General features: G+C 40.9%; 5 non-coding genes across 5 annotated transcripts; 3 read left to right on the top strand and 2 right to left on the bottom strand.

The window, feature by feature from the left end:
- The first annotated feature begins 2914 nt into the window (after positions 1-2914).
- Positions 2915-2988, top strand: TRNAI-AAU (transfer RNA isoleucine (anticodon AAU)). The gene has a single exon. It is a non-coding gene; the product is annotated as a tRNA-Ile (tRNA).
- A 767-nt stretch (positions 2989-3755) lies between these two features.
- On the top strand, positions 3756-3829 carry TRNAI-AAU (transfer RNA isoleucine (anticodon AAU)). The gene has a single exon. It is a non-coding gene; the product is annotated as a tRNA-Ile (tRNA).
- A 2927-nt stretch (positions 3830-6756) lies between these two features.
- Positions 6757-6830, top strand: TRNAI-AAU (transfer RNA isoleucine (anticodon AAU)). The gene has a single exon. It is a non-coding gene; the product is annotated as a tRNA-Ile (tRNA).
- A 3236-nt stretch (positions 6831-10066) lies between these two features.
- Positions 10067-10139, bottom strand: TRNAK-UUU (transfer RNA lysine (anticodon UUU)). Its single transcript has one exon. It is a non-coding gene; the product is annotated as a tRNA-Lys (tRNA).
- Positions 10140-10907: 768 nt separating this feature from the next.
- On the bottom strand, positions 10908-10980 carry TRNAK-UUU (transfer RNA lysine (anticodon UUU)). Its single transcript has one exon. It is a non-coding gene; the product is annotated as a tRNA-Lys (tRNA).
- Between the last annotated feature and the right edge of the window lie 6541 nt (positions 10981-17521).

Genomic DNA, 17521 nt, shown 5'->3' on the forward strand with positions numbered 1-17521 from the left:
TCGACCAATCTGTCTCCCCAATATTAAAACTTTGTACAAAGATTGCTATTTCATGCTATTTAGAACCACAGTCAGGCTTGAAATGTTGGCAAAGCATCCAAGAACTCTGGACTCCACTACCTTAGAGTCATATTGCCCAAGGTTGCGATGCCATCAGAAATAGCACATATTAGAATGAGCAATTCATATTTCCTGCTTAATTTTTTGTAAAAGAAGCAAAGGTACCCCTGAACAGGGACTTGAACCCTGGACCCTCAGATTAAAAGTCTGATGCTCTACCAACTGAGCTATCCAGGCACAGGGATCACTGCTCATTTGAAACTTGATTTTCACTCTACAGCACCTCCATACATGGCTACCTCACTGGTCAATAAAGGAAATGAATTACTAGTGCATTACACACATTTTGACACTGGAGACATAACTTTTTTCAGTCATTCCGTATCCAGATATAGAGATTTGCAGCATCTAGGACTTTAATGTTCACCCACTTACGGATTTGAATGTTTTGCCACATTCATGAGTGCAAACTTGCTCCCCAGTAAAGACGAACATGTGCTCCTCAATGCACACACTGGGCAATGCAGTCCACTCTAAATCGACGATTAATGACATGCTCGTTTTGTGCAATGGAGTTTCAGTCAATTGGAAAACATTTTGAAAAGTTATATTGCAACAGAAGCCCAGCCTTAAAAAAAGTGGATTTCACTTCTAAATGATTACATGAGGAAGGAAAGGAGACCAGATGCAAAAAAGGTGCTGTGGCTTAGTTGGTTAAAGCGCCTGTCTAGTAAAAAGGAGATCCTGAGTTCGAATCTCAGCAGCGCCTGTCTGCTTTTTTTTCGACCAATCTGTCTCCCCAATATTAAAACTTTGTACAAAGATTGCTATTTCATGCTATTTAGAAGCACAGTCAGGCTTGAAATGTTGGCAAAGCACCCAAGAACTCTGGTCTCCACTACCTTAGAGTCATATTGCCCAAGGTTGAGATGCCATCAGAAATAACACATATTCGAATGAGCAATTCATATTTCCTGCTTAATTTTTTGTAAAAGAAGCAAAGGTACGCTTGAACAGGGACTTGAACCCTGGACCCACAGGATCACTGCCCATTTGAAACTTGATTTTCACTCTACAGCACTTCCATACATGGCTACCTCACTGGTCAATAAAGGAAATGAATTACTAGTGCATTACACACATTTTGACACTGGAGACATGACTTTTTTCAGTCATTCCGTATCCAGATATAGAGATTTGCAGCATCTAGGACTTTAATGGTCATCCACCCCACGGATTTGAATGTTTTGCCACATTCATGAGTGCAAACTTGCTCCCCAGTAAAGACGTACATGTGCTCCTCAATGCACACACTGGGCAATGCAGTCCACTCTAAATCGTCGATTACTGACATGCTCGTTTTGTGCAATGGAGTTTCAGTCAATTGGAAAACATTTTGAAAAGTTATATTGCAACAGAAGCCCAGCCTTAAAAAAAGTGGATTTCACTTCTAAATGATTACATGAGGAAGGAAAGGAGACCAGATGCAACAGGGACTTGAACCCTGGACCATCAGATTAAAAGTCTGATGCTCTACCGACTGAGCTATCCAGGCACAGGGATCACTGCCCATTTGAAACTTGATTTTCACTCTACAGCACCTCCATACATGGTTACCTCACTGGTCAATAAAGGAAATGAATTACCAGTGCATTACACACATTTTGACACTGGAGACATAACTTTTTTCAGTCATTCCGTATCCAGATGTAGAGATTTGCAGCATCTAGGACTTTAATGGTCACCCACTTACAGATTTGAATGTTTTGCCACATTCATGAGTGCAAACTTGCTCCCCAGTAAAGACGTACATGTGCACCTCAATGCACACACTGGGCAATGCAGTCCGCTCTAAATCGACGATTAATGACATGCTCGTTTTGTGCAATGGAGTTTCAGTCAATTGGAAAACATTTTGAAAAGTTATATTTCAACAGAAGCCCAGCCTTAAAAAAAATGGATTTCACTTCTAAATGATTACATGAGGAAGGAAAGGAGACCAGATGCAAAAAAGGTGCTGTGGCTTAGTTGGTTAAAGCGCCTGTCTAGTAAACAGGAGATCCTGAGTTCGAATCTCAGCAGCGCCTGTCTGCTTTTTTTTCGACCAATCTGTCTCCCCAATATTAAAACTTTGTACAAAGATTGCTATTTCATGCTATTTAGAAGCACAGTCAGGCTTGAAATGTTGGCAAAGCATCCAAGAACTCTGGACTCCACTACCTTAGAGTCATATTGCCCAAGGTTGGGATGCCATCAGAAATAGCACATATTAGAATGAGCAATTCATATTTCCTGCTTAATTTTTTGTAAAAGAAGCAAAGGTACGCCTGAACAGTGACTTGAACCCTGGACCCTCAGATTAAAAGTCTGATGCTCTACCGACTGAGCTATCCAGGCACAGGGATCACTGCCCATTTGAAACTTGATTTTCACTCTACAGCACCTCCATACATGGCTACCTCAATGGTCAATAAAGGAAATGAATTACTAGTGCATTACACACATTTTGACACTGGACACATAACTTTTTTCAGTCATTCCGTATCCAGATATAGAGATTTGCAGCATCTAGGACTTTAATGTTCACCCACTTACGGATTTGAATGTTTTGCCACATTCATGAGTGCAAACTTGCTCCCCAGTAAAGACGAACATGTGCTCCTCAATGCACACACTGGGCAATGCAGTCCACTCTAAATCGACGATTAATGACATGCTCGTTTTGTGCAATGGAGTTTCAGTCAATTGGAAAACATTTTGAAAAGTTATATTGCAACAGAAGCCCAGCCTTAAAAAAGTGGATTTCACTTCTAAATGATTACATGAGAATGGAAAGGAGACCAGATGCAAAAAAGGTGCTGTGGCTTAGTTGGTTAAAGCGCCTGTCTAATAAACAGGAGATCCTGAGTTCGAATCTCAGCAGCGCCTGTCTGCTTTTTTTTCGACCAATCTGTCTCCCCAATATTAAAACTTTGTACAAAGATTGCTATTTCATGCTATTTAGAAGCACAGTCAGGCTTGAAATGTTGGCAAAGCATCCAAGAACTCTGGACTCCACTACCTTAGAGTCATATTGCCCAAGGTTGCGATGCCATCAGAAATAGCACATATTAGAATGAGCAATTCATATTTCCTGCTTAAATTTTTGTAAAAGAAGCAACGGTACGCCTGAACAGGGACTTGACCCCTGGACCCTCAGATTAAAAGTCTGATGCTCTACCGACTGAGCTATCCAGGCACAGGGATCACTGCTCATTTGAAACTTGATTTTCACTCTACAGCACCTCCATACATGGCTACCTCACTGGTCAATAAAGGAAATGAATTACTAGTGCATTACACACATTTTGACACTGGAGACATAACTTTTTTCAGTCATTCTGTATCCAGATATAGAGATTTGCAGCATCTAGGACTTTAATGTTCACCCACTTACGGATTTGAATGTTTTGCCACATTCATGAGTGCAAACTTGCTCCCCAGTAAAGACGAACATGTGCTCCTCAATGCACACACTGGGCAATGCAGTCCACTCTAAATCGACGATTAATGACATGCTCGTTTTGTGCAATGGAGTTTCAGTCAATTGGAAAACATTTTGAAAAGTTATATTGCAACAGAAGCCCAGCCTTAAAAAAGTGGATTTCACTTCTAAATGATTACATGAGAATGGAAAGGAGACCAGATGCAAAAAAGGTGCTGTGGCTTAGTTGGTTAAAGCGCCTGTCTAATAAACAGGAGATCCTGAGTTCGAATCTCAGCAGCGCCTGTCTGCTTTTTTTTCGACCAATCTGTCTCCCCAATATTAAAACTTTGTACAAAGATTGCTATTTCATGCTATTTAGAAGCACAGTCAGGCTTGAAATGTTGGCAAAGCATCCAAGAACTCTGGACTCCACTACCTTAGAGTCATATTGCCCAAGGTTGCGATGCCATCAGAAATAGCACATATTAGAATGAGCAATTCATATTTCCTGCTTAATTTTTTGTAAAAGAAGCAAAGGTACCCCTGAACAGGGACTTGAACCCTGGACCCTCAGATTAAAAGTCTGATGCTCTACCAACTGAGCTATCCAGGCACAGGGATCACTGCTCATTTGAAACTTGATTTTCACTCTACAGCACCTCCATACATGGCTACCTCACTGGTCAATAAAGGAAATGAATTACTAGTGCATTACACACATTTTGACACTGGAGACATAACTTTTTTCAGTCATTCCGTATCCAGATATAGAGATTTGCAGCATCTAGGACTTTAATGTTCACCCACTTACGGATTTGAATGTTTTGCCACATTCATGAGTGCAAACTTGCTCCCCAGTAAAGACGAACATGTGCTCCTCAATGCACACACTGGGCAATGCAGTCCACTCTAAATCGACGATTAATGACATGCTCGTTTTGTGCAATGGAGTTTCAGTCAATTGGAAAACATTTTGAAAAGTTATATTGCAACAGAAGCCCAGCCTTAAAAAAAGTGGATTTCACTTCTAAATGATTACATGAGGAAGGAAAGGAGACCAGATGCAAAAAAGGTGCTGTGGCTTAGTTGGTTAAAGCGCCTGTCTAGTAAAAAGGAGATCCTGAGTTCGAATCTCAGCAGCGCCTGTCTGCTTTTTTTTCGACCAATCTGTCTCCCCAATATTAAAACTTTGTACAAAGATTGCTATTTCATGCTATTTAGAAGCACAGTCAGGCTTGAAATGTTGGCAAAGCACCCAAGAACTCTGGTCTCCACTACCTTAGAGTCATATTGCCCAAGGTTGAGATGCCATCAGAAATAACACATATTCGAATGAGCAATTCATATTTCCTGCTTAATTTTTTGTAAAAGAAGCAAAGGTACGCTTGAACAGGGACTTGAACCCTGGACCCACAGGATCACTGCCCATTTGAAACTTGATTTTCACTCTACAGCACTTCCATACATGGCTACCTCACTGGTCAATAAAGGAAATGAATTACTAGTGCATTACACACATTTTGACACTGGAGACATGACTTTTTTCAGTCATTCCGTATCCAGATATAGAGATTTGCAGCATCTAGGACTTTAATGGTCATCCACCCCACGGATTTGAATGTTTTGCCACATTCATGAGTGCAAACTTGCTCCCCAGTAAAGACGTACATGTGCTCCTCAATGCACACACTGGGCAATGCAGTCCACTCTAAATCGTCGATTACTGACATGCTCGTTTTGTGCAATGGAGTTTCAGTCAATTGGAAAACATTTTGAAAAGTTATATTGCAACAGAAGCCCAGCCTTAAAAAAAGTGGATTTCACTTCTAAATGATTACATGAGGAAGGAAAGGAGACCAGATGCAACAGGGACTTGAACCCTGGACCATCAGATTAAAAGTCTGATGCTCTACCGACTGAGCTATCCAGGCACAGGGATCACTGCCCATTTGAAACTTGATTTTCACTCTACAGCACCTCCATACATGGTTACCTCACTGGTCAATAAAGGAAATGAATTACCAGTGCATTACACACATTTTGACACTGGAGACATAACTTTTTTCAGTCATTCCGTATCCAGATGTAGAGATTTGCAGCATCTAGGACTTTAATGGTCACCCACTTACAGATTTGAATGTTTTGCCACATTCATGAGTGCAAACTTGCTCCCCAGTAAAGACGTACATGTGCACCTCAATGCACACACTGGGCAATGCAGTCCGCTCTAAATCGACGATTAATGACATGCTCGTTTTGTGCAATGGAGTTTCAGTCAATTGGAAAACATTTTGAAAAGTTATATTTCAACAGAAGCCCAGCCTTAAAAAAAATGGATTTCACTTCTAAATGATTACATGAGGAAGGAAAGGAGACCAGATGCAAAAAAGGTGCTGTGGCTTAGTTGGTTAAAGCGCCTGTCTAGTAAACAGGAGATCCTGAGTTCGAATCTCAGCAGCGCCTGTCTGCTTTTTTTTCGACCAATCTGTCTCCCCAATATTAAAACTTTGTACAAAGATTGCTATTTCATGCTATTTAGAAGCACAGTCAGGCTTGAAATGTTGGCAAAGCATCCAAGAACTCTGGACTCCACTACCTTAGAGTCATATTGCCCAAGGTTGGGATGCCATCAGAAATAGCACATATTAGAATGAGCAATTCATATTTCCTGCTTAATTTTTTGTAAAAGAAGCAAAGGTACGCCTGAACAGTGACTTGAACCCTGGACCCTCAGATTAAAAGTCTGATGCTCTACCGACTGAGCTATCCAGGCACAGGGATCACTGCCCATTTGAAACTTGATTTTCACTCTACAGCACCTCCATACATGGCTACCTCAATGGTCAATAAAGGAAATGAATTACTAGTGCATTACACACATTTTGACACTGGACACATAACTTTTTTCAGTCATTCCGTATCCAGATATAGAGATTTGCAGCATCTAGGACTTTAATGTTCACCCACTTACGGATTTGAATGTTTTGCCACATTCATGAGTGCAAACTTGCTCCCCAGTAAAGACGAACATGTGCTCCTCAATGCACACACTGGGCAATGCAGTCCACTCTAAATCGACGATTAATGACATGCTCGTTTTGTGCAATGGAGTTTCAGTCAATTGGAAAACATTTTGAAAAGTTATATTGCAACAGAAGCCCAGCCTTAAAAAAGTGGATTTCACTTCTAAATGATTACATGAGAATGGAAAGGAGACCAGATGCAAAAAAGGTGCTGTGGCTTAGTTGGTTAAAGCGCCTGTCTAATAAACAGGAGATCCTGAGTTCGAATCTCAGCAGCGCCTGTCTGCTTTTTTTTCGACCAATCTGTCTCCCCAATATTAAAACTTTGTACAAAGATTGCTATTTCATGCTATTTAGAAGCACAGTCAGGCTTGAAATGTTGGCAAAGCATCCAAGAACTCTGGACTCCACTACCTTAGAGTCATATTGCCCAAGGTTGCGATGCCATCAGAAATAGCACATATTAGAATGAGCAATTCATATTTCCTGCTTAAATTTTTGTAAAAGAAGCAACGGTACGCCTGAACAGGGACTTGACCCCTGGACCCTCAGATTAAAAGTCTGATGCTCTACCGACTGAGCTATCCAGGCACAGGGATCACTGCTCATTTGAAACTTGATTTTCACTCTACAGCACCTCCATACATGGCTACCTCACTGGTCAATAAAGGAAATGAATTACTAGTGCATTACACACATTTTGACACTGGAGACATAACTTTTTTCAGTCATTCTGTATCCAGATATAGAGATTTGCAGCATCTAGGACTTTAATGTTCACCCACTTACGGATTTGAATGTTTTGCCACATTCATGAGTGCAAACTTGCTCCCCAGTAAAGACGAACATGTGCTCCTCAATGCACACACTGGGCAATGCAGTCCACTCTAAATCGACGATTAATGACATGCTCGTTTTGTGCAATGGAGTTTCAGTCAATTGGAAAACATTTTGAAAAGTTATATTGCAACAGAAGCCCAGCCTTAAAAAAAGTGGATTTCACTTCTAAATGATTACATGAGGAAGGAAAGGAGACCAGATGCAAAAAAGGTGCTGTGGCTTAGTTGGTTAAAGCGCCTGTTTAGTAAAAAGGAGATACTGAGTTCGAATCTCAGCAGCGCCTGTCTGCTTTTTTTCGACCAATCTGTCTCCCCAATATTAAAACTTTGTACAAAGATTGCTATTTCATGCTATTTAGAAGCACAGTCAGGCTTGAAATGTTGGCAAAGCACCCAAGAACTCTGGTCTCCACTACCTTAGAGTCATATTGCCCAAGGTTGAGATGCCATCAGAAATAACACATATTCGAATGAGCAATTCATATTTCCTGCTTAATTTTTTGTAAAAGAAGCAAAGGTACGCTTGAACAAGGACTTGAACCCTGGACCCACAGGATCACTGCCCATTTGAAACTTGATTTTCACTCTACAGCACCTCCATACATGGCTACCTCACTGGTCAATAAAGGAAATGAATTACTAGTGCATTACACACATTTTGACACTGGAGACATGACTTTTTTCAGTCATTCCGTATCCAGATATAGAGATTTGCAGCATCTAGGACTTTAATGGTCATCCACCCCACGGATTTGAATGTTTTGCCACATTCATGAGTGCATACTTGCTCCCCAGTAAAGACGTACATGTGCTCCTCAATGCACACACTGGGCAATGCAGTCCACTCTAAATCGTCGATTACTGACATGCTCGTTTTGTGCAATGGAGTTTCAGTCAATTGGAAAACATTTTGAAAAGTTATATTGCAACAGAAGCCCAGCCTTAAAAAAAGTGGATTTCACTTCTAAATGATTACATGAGGAAGGAAAGGAGACCAGATGCAACAGGGACTTGAACCCTGGACCCTCAGATTAAAAGTCTGATGCTCTACCGACTGAGCTATCCAGGCACAGGGATCACTGCCCATTTGAAACTTGATTTTCACTCTACAGCACCTCCATACATGGCTACCTCACTGGTCAATAAAGGAAATGAATTACTAGTGCATTACACACATTTTGACACTGGAGACATAACTTTTTTTAGTCATTCCGTATCCAGATGTAGAGATTTGCAGCATCTAGGACTTTAATGGTCACCCACTTACGGATTTGAATGTTTTGCCACATTCATGAGTGCAAACTTGCTCCCCAGTAAAGACGTACATGTGCTCCTCAATGCACAGACTGGGCAATGCAGTCCGCTCTAAATCGACGATTAATGACATGCTCGTTTTGTGCAATGGAGTTTCAGTCAATTGGAAAACATTTTGAAAAGTTATATTGCAACAGAAGCCCAGCCTTAAAAAAAATGGATTTCACTTCTAAATGATTACATGAGGAAGGAAAGGAGACCAGATGCAAAAAAGGTGCTGTGGCTTAGTTGGTTAAAGCGCCTGTCTAGTAAACAGGAGATCCTGAGTTCGAATCTCAGCAGCGCCTGTCTGCTTTTTTTTCGACCAATCTGTCTCCCCAATATTAAACTTTGTACAAAGATTGCTATTTCATGCTATTTAGAAGCACAGTCAGGCTTGAAATGTTGGCAAAGCATCCAAGAACTCTGGACTCCACTACCTTAGAGTCATATTGCCCAAGGTTGCGATGCCATCAGAAATCGCACATATTAGAATGAGCAATTCATATTTCCTGCTTAATTTTTTGTAAAAGAAGCAAAGGTACGCCTGAACAGTGACTTGAACCCTGGACCCTCAGATTAAAAGTCTGATGCTCTACCGACTGAGCTATCCAGGCACAGGAATCACTGTCCATTTGAAACTTGATTTTCACTCTACAGCACCTCCATACATGGCTACCTCACTGGTCAATAAAGGAAATGAATTACTAGTGCATTACACACATTTTGACACTGGAGACATAACTTTTTTCAGTCATTCCGTATCCAGATATAGAGATTTGCAGCATCTAGGACTTTAATGTTCACCCACTTACGGATTTGAATGTTTTGCCACATTCATGAGTGCAAACTTGCTCCCCAGTAAAGACGAACATGTGCTCCTCAATGCACACACTGGGCAATGCAGTCCACTCTAAATCGATGATTAATGACATGCTCGTTTTGTGCAATGGAGTTTCAGTCAATTGGAAAACATTTTGAAAAGTTATATTGCAACAGAAGCCCAGCCTTAAAAAAGTGGATTTCACTTCTAAATGATTACATGAGAATGGAAAGGAGACCAGATGCAAAAAAGGTGCTGTGGCTTAGTTGGTTAAAGCGCCTTTCTAGTAAACAGGAGATCCTGAGTTTGAATCTCAGCAGCGCCTGTCTGCTTTTTTTTCGACCAATCTGTCTCCCCAATATTAAAACTTTGTACAAAGATTGCTATTTCATGCTATTTAGAAGCACAGTCAGGCTTGAAATGTTGGCAAAGCATTCAAGAACTCTGGACTCCACTACCTTAGAGTCATATTGCCCAAGGTTGCGATGCCATCAGAAATAGCACATATTAGAATGAGCAATTCATATTTCCTGCTTAAATTTTTGTAAAAGAAGCAAAGGTACGCCTGAACAGGGACTTGAACCCTGGACCCTCAGATTAAAAGTCTGATGCTCTACCGACTGAGCTATCCAGGCACAGGGATCACTGCTCATTTGAAACTTGATTTTCACTCTACAGCACCTCCATACATGGCTACCTCACTGGTCAATAAAGGAAATGAATTACTAGTGCATTACACACATTTTGACACTGGAGACATAACTTTTTTCAGTCATTCCGTATCCAGATATAGAGATTTGCAGCATCTAGGACTTTAATGTTCACCCACTTACGGATTTGAATGTTTTGCCACATTCATGAGTGCAAACTTGCTCCCCAGTAAAGACGAACATGTGCTCCTCAATGCACACACTGGGCAATGCAGTCCACTCTAAATCGACGATTAATGACATGCTCGTTTTGTGCAATGGAGTTTCAGTCAATTGGAAAACATTTTGAAAAGTTATATTGCAACAGAAGCCCAGCCTTAAAAAAGTGGATTTCACTTCTAAATGATTACATGAGGAAGGAAAGGAGACCAGATGCAAAAAAGGTGCTGTGGCTTAGTTGGTTAAAGCGCCTGTCTAGTAAACAGGAGATCCTGAGTTCGAATCTCAGCAGCGCCTGTCTGCTTTTTTTTCGACCAATCTGTCTCCCCAATATTAAAACTTTGTACAAAGATTGCTATTTCATGCTATTTAGAAGCACAGTCAGGCTTGAAATGTTGGCAAAGCATCCAAGAACTCTGGACTCCACTACCTTAGAGTCATATTGCCCAAGGTTGCGATGCCATCAGAAATAGCACATATTAGAATGAGCAATTCATATTTCCTGCTTAATTTTTTGTAAAAGAAGCAAAGGTACGCCTGAACAGGGACTTGAACCCTGGACCCTCAGATTAAAAGTCTGATGCTCTACCGACTGAGCTATCCAGGCACAAGTATCACTGCCCATTTGAAACTTGATTTTCACTCTACAGCACCTCCATACAAGGCTACCTCACTGGTCAATAAAGGAAATGAATTACTAGTGCATTACACACATTTTGACACTGGAGACATAACTTTTTTCAGTCATTCCGTATCCAGATATAGAGATTTGCAGCATCTAGGACTTTAATGTTCACCCACTTACGGATTTGAATGTTTTGCCACATTCATGAGTGCAAACTTGCTCCCCAGTAAAGACAAACATGTGCTCCTCAATGCACACACTGGGCAATGCAGTCCACTCTAAATCAACGATTAATGACATGCTCGTTTTGTGCAATGGAGTTTCAGTCAATTGGAAAACATTTTGAAAAGTTATATTGCAACAGAAGCCCAGCCTTAAAAAAGTGGATTTCACTTCTAAATGATTACATGAGGAAGGAAAGGAGACCAGATGTAAAAAAGGTGCTGTGGCTTAGTTGGTTAAAGCGCCTGTCTAGTAAACAGGAGATCCTGAGTTCGAATCTCAGCAGCGCCTGTCTGCTTTTTTTTCGACCAATCTGTCTCCCCAATATTAAAACTTTGTACAAAGATTGCTATTTCATGCTATTTAGAACCACAGTCAGGCTTGAAATGTTGGCAAAGCATCCAAGAACTCTGGACTCCACTACCTTAGAGTCATATTGCCCAAGGTTGCGATGCCATCAGAAATAGCACATATTAGAATGAGCAATTCATATTTCCTGCTTAATTTTTTGTAAAAGAAGCAAAGGTACCCCTGAACAGGGACTTGAACCCTGGACCCTCAGATTAAAAGTCTGATGCTCTACCAACTGAGCTATCCAGGCACAGGGATCACTGCTCATTTGAAACTTGATTTTCACTCTACAGCACCTCCATACATGGCTACCTCACTGGTCAATAAAGGAAATGAATTACTAGTGCATTACACACATTTTGACACTGGAGACATAACTTTTTTCAGTCATTCCGTATCCAGATATAGAGATTTGCAGCATCTAGGACTTTAATGTTCACCCACTTACGGATTTGAATGTTTTGCCACATTCATGAGTGCAAACTTGCTCCCCAGTAAAGACGAACATGTGCTCCTCAATGCACACACTGGGCAATGCAGTCCACTCTAAATCGACGATTAATGACATGCTCGTTTTGTGCAATGGAGTTTCAGTCAATTGGAAAACATTTTGAAAAGTTATATTGCAACAGAAGCCCAGCCTTAAAAAAGTGTATTTCACTTCTAAATGATTACATGAGGAAGGAAAGGAGACCAGATGCAAAAAAGGTGCTGTGGCTTAGTTGGTTAAAGCGCCTGTCTAGTAAACAGGAGATCCTGAGTTCGAATCTCAGCAGCGCCTGTCTGCTTTTTTTTCGACCAATCTGTCTCCCCAATATTAAAACTTTGAACAAAGATTGCTATTTCATGCTATTTAGAAGCACAGTCAGGCTTGAAATGTTGGCAAAGCATCCAAGAACTCTGGACTCCACCACCTTAGAGTCATATTGCCCAAGGTTGCGATGCCATCAGAAATAGCACATATTAGAATGAGCAATTCATATTTCCTGCTTAATTTTTTGTAAAAGAAGCGAAGGTACGCCTGTGCAGGGACTTGAACCCTGAACCCTCAGATTAAAAGTTTGATGCTCTACCGACTGAGCTATCCAGGCACAGGGATCACTGCCATTTGAAACTTGATTTTCACTCTACAGCACCTCCATACATGGCTACCTCACTGGTCAATAAAGGAAATGAATTACTAGTGCATTACACACATTTTGACACTGGAGACATAACTTTTTTCAGTCATTCCGTATCCAGATATAGAGATTTGCAGCATCTAGGACTTTAATGTTCACCCACTTACGGATTTGAATGTTTTGCCACATTCATGAGTGCAAACTTGCTCCCCAGTAAAGACGAACATGTGCTCCTCAATGCACACACTGGGCAATGCCGTCCACTCTAAATCGACGATTAATGACATGCTCGTTTTGTGCAATGGAGTTTCAGTCAATTGGAAAACATTTTGAAAAGTTATATTGCAACAGAAGCCCAGCCTTAAAAAAAGTGGATTTCACTTCTAAATGATTACATGAGGAAGGAAAGGAGACCAGATGCAAAAAAGGTGCTGTGGCTTAGTTGGTTAAAGCGCCTGTCTAGTAAAAAGGAGATCCTGAGTTCGAATCTCAGCAGCACCTGTCTGCTTTTTTTTCGACCAATCTGTCTCCCCAATATTAAAACTTTGTACAAAGATTGCTATTTCATGCTATTTAGAAGCACAGTCAGGCTTGAAATGTTGGCAAAGCACCCAAGAACTCTGGTCTCCACTACCTTAGAGTCATATTGCCCAAGGTTGAGATGCCATCAGAAATAACACATATTCGAATGAGCAATTCATATTTCCTGCTTAATTTTTTGTAAAAGAAGCAAAGGTACGCTTGAACAGGGACTTGAACCCTGGACCCACAGGATCACTGCCCATTTGAAACTTGATTTTCACTCTACAGCACTTCCATACATGGCTACCTCACTGGTCAATAAAGGAAATGAATTACTAGTGCATTACACACATTTTGACACTGGAGACATGACTTTTTTCAGTCATTCCGTATCCAGATATAGAGATTTGCAGCATCTAGGACTTTAATGGTCATCCACCCCACGGATTTGAATGTTTTGCCACATTCATGAGTGCAAACTTGCTCCCCAGTAAAGACGTACATGTGCTCCTCAATGCACACACTGGGCAATGCAGTCCACTCTAAATCGTCGATTACTGACATGCTCGTTTTGTGCAATGGAGTTTCAGTCAATTGGAAAACATTTTGAAAAGTTATATTGCAACAGAAGCCCAGCCTTAAAAAAAGTGGATTTCACTTCTAAATGATTACATGAGGAAGGAAAGGAGACCAGATGCAACAGGGACTTGAACCCTGGACCATCAGATTAAAAGTCTGATGCTCTACCGACTGAGCTATCCAGGCACAGGGATCACTGCCCATTTGAAACTTGATTTTCACTCTACAGCACCTCCATACATGGCTACCTCACTGGTCAATAAAGGAAATGAATTACTAGTGCATTACACACATTTTGACACTGGAGACATAACTTTTTTCAGTCATTCCGTATCCAGATGTAGAGATTTGCAGCATCTAGGACTTTAATGGTCACCCACTTACGGATTTGAATGTTTTGCCACATTCATGAGTGCAAACTTGCTCCCCAGTAAAGACGTACATGTGCACCTCAATGCACACACTGGGCAATGCAGTCCGCTCTAAATCGACGATTAATGACATGCTCGTTTTGTGCAATGGAGTTTCAGTCAATTGGAAAACATTTTGAAAAGTTATATTTCAACAGAAGCCCAGCCTTAAAAAAAATGGATTTCACTTCTAAATGATTACATGAGGAAGGAAAGGAGACCAGATGCAAAAAAGGTGCTGTGGCTTAGTTGGTTAAAGCGCCTGTCTAGTAAACAGGAGATCCTGAGTTCGAATCTCAGCAGCGCCTGTCTGCTTTTTTTTCGACCAATCTGTCTCCCCAATATTAAAACTTTGTACAAAGATTGCTATTTCATGCTATTTAGAAGCACAGTCAGGCTTGAAATGTTGGCAAAGCATCCAAGAACTCTGGACTCCACTACCTTAGAGTCATATTGCCCAAGGTTGGGATGCCATCAGAAATAGCACATATTAGAATGAGCAATTCATATTTCCTGCTTAATTTTTTGTAAAAGAAGCAAAGGTACGCCTGAACAGTGACTTGAACCCTGGACCCTCAGATTAAAAGTCTGATGCTCTACCGACTGAGCTATCCAGGCACAGGGATCACTGCCCATTTGAAACTTGATTTTCACTCTACAGCACCTCCATACATGGCTACCTCACTGGTCAATAAAGGAAATGAATTACTAGTGCATTACACACATTTTGACACTGGAGACATAACTTTTTTCAGTCATTCCGTATCCAGATATAGATATTTGCAGCATCTAGGACTTTAATGTTCACCCACTTACGGATTTGAATGTTTTGCCACATTCATGAGTGCAAACTTGCTCCCCAGTAAAGACGAACATGTGCTCCTCAATGCACACACTGGGCAATGCAGTCCACTCTAAATCGACGATTAATGACATGCTCGTTTTGTGCAATGGAGTTTCAGTCAATTGGAAAACATTTTGAAAAGTTATATTGCAACAGAAGCCCAGCCTTAAAAAAGTGGATTTCACTTCTAAATGATTACATGAGAATGGAAAGGAGACCAGATGCAAAAAAGGTGCTGTGGCTTAGTTGGTTAAAGCGCCTGTCTAGTAAACAGGAGATCCTGAGTTCGAATCTCAGCAGCGCCTGTCTGCTTTTTTTTCGACCAATCTGTCTCCCCAATATTAAAACTTTGTACAAAGATTGCTATTTCATGCTATTTAGAAGCACAGTCAGGCTTGAAATGTTGGCAAAGCATCCAAGAACTCTGGACTCCACTACCTTAGAGTCATATTGCCCAAGGTTGCGATGCCATCAGAAATAGCACATATTAGAATGAGCAATTCATATTTCCTGCTTAAATTTTTGTAAAAGAAGCAACGGTACGCCTGAACAGGGACTTGACCCCTGGACCCTCAGATTAAAAGTCTGATGCTCTACCGACTGAGCTATCCAGGCACAGGGATCACTGCTCATTTGAAACTTGATTTTCACTCTACAGCACCTCCATACATGGCTACCTCACTGGTCAATAAAGGAAATGAATTACTAGTGCATTACACACATTTTGACACTGGAGACATAACTTTTTTCAGTCATTCCGTATCCAGATATAGAGATTTGCAGCATCTAGGACTTTAATGTTCACCCACTTACGGATTTGAATGTTTTGCCACATTCATGAGTGCAAACTTGCTCCCCAGTAAAGACGAACATGTGCTCCTCAATGCACACACTGGGCAATGCAGTCCACTCTAAATCGACGATTAATGACATGCTCGTTTTGTGCAATGGAGTTTCAGTCAATTGGAAAACATTTTGAAAAGTTATATTGCAACAGAAGCCCAGCCTTAAAAAAGTGGATTTCACTTCTAAATGATTACATGAGGAAGGAAAGGCGACCAGATGCAAAAAAGGTGCTATGGCTTAGTTGGTTAAAGCGCCTGTCTAGTAAACAGGAGATCCTGAGTTCGAATCTCAGCAGCGCCTGTCTGCTTTTTTTTCGACCAATCTGTCTCCCCAATATTAAAACTTTGAACAAAGATTGCTGTTTCATGCTATTTAGAAGCACAGTCAGGCTTGAAATGTTGGCAAAGCATCCAAGAACTCTGGACTCCACTACCTTAGAGTCATATTGCCCAAGGTTGCGATGCCATCAGAAATAGCACATATTAGAATGAGCAATTCATATTTCCTGCTTAATTTTTTGTAAAAGAAGCGAAGGTATGCCTGCGCAGGGACTTGAACCCTGGACCCTCAGATTAAAAGTGTGATGCTCTACCGACTGAGCTATCCAGGCACAGGGATCACTGCCCATTTGAAACTTGATTTTCACTCTACAGCACCTCCATACATGGCTACCTCACTGGTCAATAAAGGAAATGAATTACTAGTGCATTACACACATTTTGACACTGGAGACATAACTTTTTTCAGTCATTCCGTATCCAGATATAGAGATTTGCAGCATCTAGGACTTTAATGTTCACCCACTTACGGATTTGAATGTTTTGCCACATTCATGAGTGCAAACTTGCTCCCCAGTAAAGACGAACATGTGCTCCTCAATGCACACACTGGGCAATGCAGTCCACTCTAAATCGACGATTAATGACATGCTCGTTTTGTGCAATGGAGTTTCAGTCAATTGGAAAACATTTTGAAAAGTTATATTGCAACAGAAGCCCAGCCTTAAAAAAAATGGATTTCACTTCTAAATGATTACATGAGGAAGGAAAGGAGACCAGATGCAAAAAAGGTGCTGTGGCTTAGTTGGTTAAAGCGCCTGTCTAGTAAACAGGAGATCCTGAGTTCGAATCTCAGCAGCGCCTGTCTGCTTTTTTTTCGACCAATCTGTCTCCCCAATATTAAAACTTTGTACAAAGATTGCTATTTCATGCTATTTAGAAGCACAGTCAGGCTTGAAATGTTGGCAAAGCATCCAAAAACTCTGGACTCCACTACCTTAGAGTCATATTGCCCAAGGTTGCGATGCCATCAGAAATAGCACATATTAGAATGAGCAATTCATATTTCCTGCTTAATTTTTTGTAAAAGAAGCATAGGTACGCCTGAACAGTGACTTGAACCCTGGACCCTCAGATTAAAAGTCTGATGCTCTACCGACTGAGCTATCCAGGCACAGGGATCACTGTCCATTTGAAACTTGATTTTCACTCTACAGCACCTCCATACATGGCTACCTCACTGGTCAATAAAGGAAATGAATTACTAGTGCATTACACACATTTTGACACTGGAGACATAACTTTTTTCAGTCATTCCGTATCCAGATATAGAGATTTGCAGCATCTAGG

The sequence above is a fragment of the Ambystoma mexicanum genome, unplaced genomic scaffold, assembly GCF_040938575.1.
Source record: "Ambystoma mexicanum isolate Mex_15411 unplaced genomic scaffold, UKY_AmexF1_1 Mex_scaf1, whole genome shotgun sequence".
Taxonomy (NCBI): domain Eukaryota; kingdom Metazoa; phylum Chordata; class Amphibia; order Caudata; family Ambystomatidae; genus Ambystoma; species Ambystoma mexicanum.